Genomic DNA, 11,789 nt, shown 5'->3' with positions numbered 1-11,789 from the left:
CATGTGCAGAGGTGACCTCTCCATGTCTCTGTATTTTTTTTTCCTGTGTGTGATGCCTGTTGTGTGTTCTAAATGTGTACTAAGCAATATTAGCGGTCTGACAGAACAATCAATGGCTGTGTCTTGCCCTTTGTCAAACTGCATTAAAAACCATTGCCACGCCTGTGTCGCAAATATAAGGCTGAGCAAAAACCGGTGGCGCTATTATCTCTTTTATTCGGGCAGTAAATTCAGCGGCACCTGGTTGTTGATGTATGCGGTGCGTAATCAACTCTTGAGGCGAGCTATTGACAAGCCCATTCCTCACTCGAAAGGAGCCCTTGGGTTTTGTCTCGTTCTCTCAGGCATTAAATATCCATCTGGGATCGGGATGAGTGAGCCACAAGCATACGTTATCATTCGGAGAATAACAATGGCAGGAGTTCACGTTTTTTTTTTCTTCTCTCCAACACTCAAAAGGTGGTCCGAGCAAAATATGGTAGTATGGCAGGGGGGTATTTCCTGGCTGCAATTATCTTCAGCAGAGACTCCAAATTTCTTTTGCCTTCTTATTGGGTTTTATGGTTCTATCTGGGCACGATCGCATTCCCTTGTGATCTCGTTTCATTTAATTGGTCGTTTCGAAGTCGGCTCCTGGGTTTCTCACAGCTCATAAAGCTAGCAGGCAGGACCGACTGCCGTGTGCAGCCAAAGCCTACGGCGCTTTAAGATTACCAAGGCGGTAGTTGGCCACCGGGTTTGTAGCAACTAATAATGCACCGAGGTCAGCAGCATTAGCTCTGCCGATCGCTATCATTTTATTTCTGAACAAAATGAGTTAAGTTAGGTGATAGGACTATGAATTGGCAAGACATGAATATTTTAATAAATATATGAATAATAAAATACAGGAGGGACACCCGGTTCCTAACACCCTATTACTCACAAAAGACATTCAACAAACAGCTATGCAATATGGAACACGTAAGAAAGAGAAACTCTGGTATTTATAGTTTGAACATAGTAAGGCATTGTGAGAGTTTTCAGCGGGCAGTTTGTGAGGGAATGATGTCATGTAGGTGTCGTGCCACGTTTTTAGGGTGTTTATAACTCACATGTCCATACGATAACATATCACTTAAAAAAATAATTGAGGAAAGAGAAATTTGCATTTTCAAGCTGGAAATACAGTCAACATTTTGAGTTTGTGTCAGCTAAACAATAAAATATTAAGTGAATACTCTGTGCTGTTGACAGAGTGTTGTCTAGCTTCAATAACAGTATTTAAAAAAAAAACCCTGTATTGTAGCAATAATAAACAATGTACATTAAAAGTAAACATTTATACAATTACAATAATAATAGTTAAATATGTTGAGTAAAAAGGAATGCATTTATATTTAAAAAATATTTATTAAGTCTAGAAAATTGGTCTTTCATTATTTTTGTAAAATAAAAAAACAAATAACCCATTTATGTTAGGTGAAATCCACAATTAAAAAAAAAAAAATAATAATAATTATGCCAAGTCAAAAATGTCCGTTTTATTTTTTAATAAAACCAAACTTTAATTTGAAATATTATTAAAAATGGACTTCCAATAAAGTAGCACAACCGGGTGTCATTTTCATGTTAAGCAGGTTTGTCAGTATAATATTTGTATTATTGAAGTAACTTGTAATCTAGTTTGTTTTTAAAAAAAAAACAAATAATCAGTAATGTAACGATAATTCAATGTTAGTTTTTGAGGGTATTTGTAATTTAATAATTTGTAACTCTGCATATTATACAAAAAAAAGGTGCTATTTTAAGTTACTTGTCTTCGTCCTTTGTGTTAGCACAAGCTGAATCTTGTCCACATTGCATTTCTTCTTGATGAATACAAAATGTAACCAAACATATTGAAGATTTTGGGCACATGAAGCGCTACTTCCACACGCTATGTTACATTCACAAAAGCACATTTGAAACGAGAGTTGGTCGATACTCAGCAACCGTGTGATTGACTGCTAAGCTGTCAGTGTATAATAACCGTCAAAGTAAAATATTCATGTGCCACCCAAACTCTGAGCTAAAGCCGGTAGAATATTTTGCGAACTGTGCGAGGATCTGCATAATGCTGTTCTCCCCTCAGGCTTCATTGCTGGGTTCTGTGAGGACATTCACGTCTGGACAAATTTATTGTGACCACACTGACATGTCCATGCACGGTGAGACCTTCACAGCGCTTCCTCTAATCGCCAATTTGCTACACATGCACGGGAAGATTTCCAAATGTAATTTAGCCCTCATTCTGCGGTGTATTGTGTTACTTTTAAAACAGTTTCATTTGTCTGTGCAGCTTTCTGATCCAGACTAGTGAATTATTTCTTTCCACATTATTTTCGATTCAGTCGTCAACAGACGATATGATATTTCCTAGTGTTGGATGTGGTTGATATTTTAGCCTCCGGCTGAGACGAGCTGAGCCAGGAGACGACTTGAGCACAGTCACGCACGTTCAACGACATCCTGTCTGTCCTTGTCTCCACATTGTCTGCCGTTAACTCTTTGCCTCTTTTTCCCATGGATGAGGCTAAATGTAAATGCGGAAATCTTGCAGATTATTTTGAAAGATCTTGAGAACGCAGAAGCAGATTACTTAAACCGCAGTAAATTCACCGAATGAGCTCTAATTATCTCGGGTTTGGTTCGGCAAAGGGTTGATAGTAGTAGCAGGGTATGTTTTTAAATTGAAAAAAAATATATATATATACAGAAATAATTATTTGGCATTAATAAAGAATAAAAATGCTACTCTAATCTGGCCAGCTCATAGTATTTGCAACAATAAAATATCAATAGCATTAACAGTTAAAAAAAAAAAAAATACATAAAAATAATATATATATATATATATATTAAAAAACAAAGGCAATAAACACCAATTACCAATTACACTGGAATATTAATTCTATCAATTTGTGGACATCTCTACATCAATGATTAAAAAAAGTAAACCAGCCTGGTTTTGACTCAACTTTATCGCAATTTTGCCTTCATGGTATTTATGTCCAGCTGTCATCTATCTTGGCTCCTTGTTTTGGTCTTACGTGATCAGCTTTTAAAATAAGGATCCGTTTATGCAACTGGTAGGTAGGACACCTTGAGGTGAAGACGCTCAAGGAATCCCATAATCAGTCATCACGGATCCTGTGTGATGTCGGCTGCCACACCCAACAAGCAGCAGAACTTGGATGGATGGAATTTGTAACCGTACATGACACACATTATGTTTCACACAAAAGTTACAAAACTCAATTTAGCCCGACAAGCAGAACAGTCCCTTGCTGATTACCGGTAGCAAGAAAGGTTGCTCACTCTAGCATGGCTTTTCCCAACACCCCCGGTTTCATCCAAAATCATCAATTGCGCCAAAATTCTTTGTTCAAAGAGCTGCTGGAGCATGACGTGTTGAATTCCACCGGAGAGTTTGTTATGCCAAGATGTTGGTCCAATCTCTTTAGTGCAAAGTGAGGAAATTAGCTCACAAACGCAACTCTTTAACATCGCCTCCTCACTCTGACGGCACTGCGTCATTTTCATTCTTCTTTGCGCAATTTTGTTTTAATTGCTTTTTATTGATTTACGGTGTCCTTGAGGGTCTCGAAAGGCACTTCCAAATTGAATGCATTTTAACGTCGACAAATGCATGTTGACCAGTATCGCTTTTGTACTTACAACAGTCTGTTGACTAAAGTGAATTACAGCGCGAAACAGACGGGGAAACCCAGGAGTGAAAATAACATTCTCGAGACGAAACGCAATTAAAGTTTTAGCCACCTGTTCAAATCCATGGGGGTGTGAACAACAAAATAATGGTGGCAGCAACACCAGACCAACACTTTGGCAGTGATCCAAGTTGGTTTCTGTTTACCTTGAAAAAAGACAACCAAGGTCAAATGAACGTACTTTTTGGCTTCCATATCCGTCAATGGCAGTGAATGAGTTAAGAGATGCCCTGCACACAAATATATTGACCAACTTGGTTCTACCGACTTCTCACTCTCGTTTACAGCTGAACTCATCATAAAGCGGCGAAGATAATATGCTGAGCTGTATACCAAGTGGATTTGTTCATTGAGAGAGTGCAGCTTGTGTGCGAGAGTGGTCAGTTTAACGTGAGACCTCTGTGAGGAGCTTCACAGTTTCCCGGACTTTTCCGCTCTCATCTCAGGGTTGCAGTCATGTATTAGCGCAGAAGCTGCCAAGACCGAGAGGAGGGAGTGTGGTGAGTAAGAAGAAGGTGGAGATGGGTGGGGGTGAGGGTAGGGGGGGGGGGTCACTTGCTCTGCTATTCAAACAGAATAATGAAGTTGGATCTCTCTCTACTTTAGCCTCCAAGTCATGAATCTCTGCGCCGTGCCGTTTCTTGCACACGGCTATAAATTTTGGATGGACAACATAAAGAGGTTGAAAAGGAAGCCATCTCTCCTCGCATCTATCACCTTCCCAATTAGCACTTGAGAACTTCATGCTTGTCTAAGCCAATAGCCGTTTGTTTCATTCACTTTAAATGGCACTTAAATCTATGTCAAGAGATCTGCACCTCACAATAAACAAAGTTACTCATATTTCCCCCCAAAAACAAAAAACCACACAATTTTCAATCAACAGTGAAGGTGCGTGCTCCAAGCATGAGACCTGTCGTCTCTAATATGGAATCGACCAGACACGAGAGGTGGACAACCGCTCGGGGGCTCCTCTGTCCCTGAACCTCCTCAAGGACTCTTGAAACAGCCAAAATGGCCTCGCTACTTGACATTGTGCTGCAGTACTTGAAGGCTTGAAAACTCCTTATATATGTGAAGACCGCTCTGGCTAATCATACACATTGACGGAGAGTAATTTTTGGATTGTGTGTGAAATTCAGAAAAGATAGGTAATTTTATTCACGGAGTTAATACTGTGTTTAAGATTGAGTGCATTTTTGGTGGTCGGGGAATAAATGGAATAAATGGGGTGTGCTCACTGGAATCTAGATTAGCAGTCCTCAATCGTTTTGGCGGCATGTGAAGGTTTCACAAAGACATTTTTTGATGTATCGGCAGGGTTCTAAATTAACAAGCACCAATCCGCCAAAATTTGCATTTTCACCGATTTTGATAAAAATGAGGCTGGTGATGTATGATACAATTAGGGTTGGGCACAGAGACTCAAGAATTGATTGGAACGGGACTCAGATTTAAAATGATGGTGCCTCCCCCGCCGACCATAGCATGTGTGCACCGTTTTTATTTATTTATCTATTTATTTTTTTACTACGGGCAAGTTTTTTTTTTTCCAAGATGGCGGCGCGCATAGACGCAGCGGCTAACGGCTCTCCCTCCCAGTGCTCCTTCTGATTCTGATTCTGATGCCTGGCTACAGTGGCTTGTTAATACCCCCCCCCCAAAAAAAAATATCACGTGTCCTGTAAGCATTGGTTTGTATTCAGACTTGAAGTGAACCGCACCGAGTCTGTTCGAAAGCAGACCAAGGCCACCTAAAAAAAGTGAGTCTGGGTCCGGTTGTTTGAGTCGCACCAGGATTCGTTTGTGTTTATTTACACGAGTATAAAATGCGTACCGACATACTAAACACATACAAATCTCATTTCAACTCACCATTGTGATAAATTTACTGATTGAAATTAGTGGCAGCTCTGCTCTTGTTTCTCTTCGACAAGCTAGTCGCATCTTGGAGTAATCGTTTTTTTTAAAAAAAAAAACCTCCAAAAGCTTTTTTTTCCTCTTTTTTTAATGCTGGGTGGCACTGCGTTTAAAATGGATTCACTCCTCTCCTCGCATTTGGCAAGAATCGTAAAAAAACGACGAAAAAAAAGTCTGGTAGTGCTGAGGTTTTCCACTGATAAATGCAAACGATGCAATTGCCGCCTCACTGCGTTTTGATCAATAAAATATTTTTTTTATTTACTCTCTCAGTGCGTCCACCACGCGCAATGGCTGGGGAACCCTGTTCTAGATTACTGAAATCAATTAGCTTGTTACTTTAATAAGCACCAGTCAGGCATGAGATTGATTTATTGGTCTGACTGGAGAGTTGAGTCATCTTGTCACTCTTTTATGTCACTGACTGAGAGTGAAATTGTTTTTTTATTTATTTATTTTTTTATATGAGGTACAGTATATAACAGTGGTGGGCGGTTAAGGCCTTCAAGGCCTTCTCTGCTGGCCTAACATAATCAAGAAATCATGATCATATTCTTCACATTGATGTCATATTTTATTCTAGTGTTGTATTTTTAGCTGAGAGTTTTTATCCAATCACAATTCAGCTCGTGTTGCCAGGCAGATTTCACAATACCAGGAGCACGCACTATTCATCCGAGGCCTTCAAATCCAATCCTGCAGACATCTCTTCTGTCAAAGTCAATGAGCTTTCAGAGTTGATTGACACTTGCGATAGCCAATCAGATCACAAATTGGTGACAGTGAGCCTTGTCGCTGGCCTTACGCTGAAGGTGATGAACAGTTTTGTGATTGGATACTCACTTTAACACACCCAAAAGTCGTAACTGGCGACCGTTCGAAAATCTAAAATCTATTTTTGCTTTTTGTAAACCACAATGGCTGAAGGAGGGAAAAGTGTGGATTTAATTGAAGATACATTTGCGACGCCATTTTCAAGACGGACCTTTCAAGAGAAGCTAGGTCGCCCAACACTCAGCACTGTGTAAGTGTGTTTCGGTTCATTATTTCTCCAGCCGTGGTGTCATAAATGACGGCATTACGAGCGGATTTATTCATAAAGGACTAAGTAGGACTTCACTGAAGGCCTCCGTGTGAAATGCACGGCCCGCCACTGGTACATAATCATATCATACACATGAAATGTGTTTTACGACAGCACCCTTTTTCTCAAAAACTGAATTTATTTGCTAAAGTGTCAGGCTGTAAAACCTCTGCACGTGACAAAAAACTCCAATACAACTGCTGACTCGGAAGAAATATAATCCGAGATCACTTTTCCATTTCCTGGTTAATGACAGGGCAAAGATTTACAGTTTGACGTAACTTGGCGGTAATTTATCAGCGCGTGATTTTGCTTACACATCCACGAAGGGTATAATCTCTCTCAATGTGATCCAAGCGAAGCTCTGATATTCTTACCAGGCATTGCAACACAACTGACAACACAATGTGACACGCGAGTGGATGTATTATCATCCCCACGCACTCGGTTCAGCCATGCCTGCACAGTCATCCTCTGTGTGCGACCGCACTCTCTCGGAGTTCGGTGCCAGATCAGCTTGCTATCGCTAGTTTGCACTCATGCAATGCAAAATGACACGAAGCCTCAAAACTGGGTCTCTTAAGCCACTTACAGTGTTGAGCTGCGGTCTCGGTGGATACCGATGAGGAAAATGTTACAATCAGGTAAAAAGGATGAACAACTATGTAAAATACAGCACAACAATCCGTGTGATCTCGTTTGAAATGCGGCAGACTCCGAGGAAGACAGGTCGTATTTTTAGCCCCTATGGGAGTAGATTACGATGTAACAACAAGCCTTTAAGACTATCTCAAGTCCACTTGTCTGTGTCTCCTCCACTTTACTGTGAGCCACCTATGTTTAGTCTTAGATAAAGCAAGCTCCCCACACCCCCACCCCGGAAAAAAAATGGAGTTTCTGTTTGCCACTTAATTTTTCACAGGAGGCAAAAGTTGCAAGGTACATATAGACCAGTGCTTTTCAATTATTTTCTGCAAGAATACAATTTTTCGCCCCCCCACCACCACCCTCACCACGCTCTGCCGCAACTATAAATAATACAATTTTCGTTGCGAAACAAACCTACTCCGTAGAGTTAATACGGGCAAGTAGAGCGACACTGCCAACTACTGGAGAGGATGTGCAATTACACTTTATTGTAGCACTGCAGGAAAAAAAAGCATGTTCCCCAGGTTCACACGCTCCCCTCTCAACATCGCACTGCGCCCCACAATTTGAGAAGCACTAATGTAGGCACACAACAAGAGGTCGAACTCGCCCTGATTGGTGCCAACGATACCGAATGACCGCCGAACAGAATCAAATTATATCGTTATTCTTTGTACTTTTCCCAAATAAAGAAAAATCAAATTTGAGGAAATTGGTAAATGCAATTTTTTTTCTTAGTATAGTTTAATATTGCTGTGGCCAAAAGTAGAACTCATGGGTGCTTTTCAGTGCCATAAATACTCACTGGCCTTTTTCTAGCAAGCAGTTAGCAGACCAGCTCTTGACATGAATGCCACGAATGGCTCCTTCCACTGACTCCATGCATAGTAAATCAAAATGGCGTTGGTCGTGAACAGCTTAAAAAAAATCAATTTAGTTATTTATTATTAATTAATTAATTTTTATTTATTTTATTTTTTATTTTTTAGTGAAAGCAGTGGGGCAGCATTTGCAGCATTTACAAAAATTGTCAGAATAAATCATGTCGTATCATATCCTATAAGATTCGATTCTGCAAGTTGTGATTCATTGAACGCTTCTGAATGATTGATTCCCATGCTCATTTTGCGGATTTGAGAGGAAGCCAGAGTACGTGGAAGAAACCTACGCAACCACAAAGAGAACATGCAAATTCCAGGGCCTGAGCCAAGATTCCATCCCGGGAGCTCTTGACTGTGTGGCATGCTACCACTGTTGCTTTACTGATTAAATATATGTATGATTTATTTCTTTGACCCTCACTTTGCAGACATTAGTTTCCCAGTGCAAGTATTAGGGCCAAAAAGCCTTTCGCCAATTCTATACCCATCCGATAAAAAAAAGTTTCTTGACTCAGCTTGGTCTCGGGGAAGGAGACTAGAACAAAAAAAAAAAAATGACGACTACTTTGCAATACTTTAGTCTTAGTTTTCCCAGTGTGAAGCATATCAGAATCAATCCAAGTGAGCATTGTTTCTCATGTAATTGAGCCCGGCGTTGCTGTTGCAGGCCTTGGACCTGATGAAAGTAATTGAATGACTTTGCAACGCTGCGAGCGGTTTCCCTGTGGAGCATGGATCAGAGGAAGGCTCTGCTTTGGTTATTGTTCTCGCTTCCCTCGCTATCATTCCAATGTTTCTGCGCATGGCTGCAGTGAGGCGCCACGGCCCTTGCATTATTCATGCCACAACTTAAAGCGCCGTCAAATGTAAATCTGCGCCCTTCAGTTTGGAGCATTTGCCTTGATCTCTTCACAAACTGCAAATACATAATGCTTCTTACGCTTTAGGCCGGGCTACACAAATATAAATATAAATAATAAAGGGGCTATTCAAAGGCCTATTTATTGATGGAAGTCAGGTCACATGGATATTACTGTAATAGTCAAAACAACAAAATTATGAGCTAAAAAAATGTATTTCCATATGAACATGAATAAATAATTGTATATATTTTATAATTAAATTGATAAAAAAATTCTGATATTGATATCAGCCCCAAAAAAACACTATTGGATTATATTGATCGAAAATCTCCAATATTAGCACTCAATCACAAGCAGCATTCTCATGTGTGAGGTTGAATTTATGTAACTCAAATGTTTGGAATAAATGGGTGATATTTTTTTATACCTACTCGTGCTGACTTCTTTATTTAAATAGTATCACTTGATCTAGTCTCTTTAAATATTTTATACTAAAAAATAAATTAACGCGTATATCATTCCTACCGGATCAATAGTGGTAATGGTAAAAATAAGATAAAAAACCAGATGTTTGATTAAATCAATCACCGCAGCTGCTACAAAACTAATGTACATATAAATCATCTAATTTAAAAAAAAATATGATCCTGCATCTGTATTTAAGACCCAGGGCCACTATTGAGCTCCTTGACTTTAGGCTTCGCCACAGTGAGCTACTTACAATAACTTAACGCTGCAGAGCTAGCAGTCGTTTTGATGAGCCATGTTGGTAATGCCTCTGTCAAAAATGTAACAGCACCATAATCCCAGTGTCAAAGCAACTTGGGGCTAATGGCTCTTTATTAGGAGTTGACTTGCGTCTGTGCTAAGCAGCATGTGATGCCGGGCAGCTCATCTTCTCTCCGGCTGAGGAGATGAGTCAGAGGAGATGGCAGACGCTGTTGTCTCACACTAGCTTATTACCGTCAATGTGAAATTCCCACTTCACAGTTACATAAAAAAAATGATAACCCCAGAGAGATACCAGTCGAGAAAGTCACGTTCCACAATAACAGTACAAGCACATACGACAGTTTATGTACATTGGAGCTCATTGGTGGGTCCGTGCATTTCACACCTGGGCCTTCAATGAAGTCCTACTTAGTCCGACTTGAATAAATCCCCCTCATAATCCCGACATTTATGACACCACGGCTGGAGGAATAAAATACAGAAACGCACTTACACAGTACTTAAGTGAGTCTTGGATGACCTAGCTTCTCTTGAAAGATCCGCCTTGAAAATGGCCTCGTAAGTGTAACTGCAATTAAATCCACACTTTTCCCTCCTTCGGCCATTGTGGTTTAAAAAAGCAAGAATATATTTGAGCTTTTCAAACGGTCGCCAGTCACTACTTTCGAGTGTGTTAATGTGAGGATCGCTCCCCAGCCGGGGCTGGGAAGCGGTGTGGGTGGATTCTTAAAGCGCAGACAAGGGAAAATATGGTAGGAACAATATTTATTGTGGCCGGCAAAAAACAATTGGCAGGCGATAGGCAAAGAGGGTTGCTATCAATAATAATAGAGGAACTATATTTACTGGCGTCGGTAGACACGAACGGAAAACGCTGGGGGAAAGATCTTCCCCCAGGGGAACCAAAACGACTAACAAAAGGAGCTTGCAATGCAAGAAACCCGAAAACGAAAATGTCCTTCCTCAAAAGGGAAAGGTTAAGTCCAAACATCGAAAACAGAAAGCGAGCCGAAACGTAGCTGTAGAAGAAACGAGCAAACAAACAAGCAAACAAGCAAGCAAACAAGCAAGCAAACAAACAAGCAAGCAATCTCGACAAACACGCGGAACAAGGTTGGCAAAACTATGGCAATGGCACAATGGCGAGAGCAAGTTGGGTCAGCAATAATCCGACACGCGGAGGTGCGTGTCGGAGGCTTATATAGTCAGTAATCAATGGCGTGATGAGTTACAGCTGAGCGTCTCGTGAGCTCGCCCCGCTCGTGGCCGCGTCTCCGGGCAACGCGCCGTCGACCACACCCACACCGCTGCAACAAGGAGCACGGATCGTGACAGTACCCCCCCCTTAACGGACGCCCCTTGGCGGACTACCTGGTTTAGACGGGTGAGCGTTGTGGTAGTCGTGTAGCAGAGATGGACACATGATCCAAGAGCGAGGGATCCATTGCCGTTCTTCCGGGCCGTAGCCCTCCCAGTCGACCAGGTACTGGGTACCCCTTCCCCTGCGCCTGGAGTCCAAGATGTCCTTCACCGTGTAGACCGGGTCGCCGTCGATGATGCGTGGAGGTGGTGGCGGGGCGGCAGGTGGCACCAGAGGGCAGGTAGGAGCCGGCTTAATGAGCGATACGTGGAAGACGGGGTGGATCTTCATGGTGGGAGGCAGCTTGAGACGAACTGAGACAGGGTTGATGATGGCGGTAATTTCGAACGGGCCCACGAAACGCGGGCCCAGCTTGCGGGACGCACCTGCCAGGTTGAGATCCCGGGTTGAGAGCCAGACCTTGTCACCGATCTTGTAGGCAGGGGCGGGGCGCCGGCGGCGATCAGCGACGCGCTGGTTCCGCTGCGTTGTACGCGCCAGGGCGGCCCGGGCCTCCTTCCATGCCCGGTGAGCCCGTTTCATGTGCTGCTG

Source organism: Idiotropiscis lumnitzeri, chromosome 16, assembly GCF_059441095.1.
Source record: "Idiotropiscis lumnitzeri isolate Australia: NSW breed Sydney's pygmy pipehorse chromosome 16, RoL_Ilum_1.0, whole genome shotgun sequence".
Lineage (NCBI taxonomy): Eukaryota > Metazoa > Chordata > Actinopteri > Syngnathiformes > Syngnathidae > Idiotropiscis > Idiotropiscis lumnitzeri.
Note: the sequence above shows the minus strand (reverse complement) of the source record.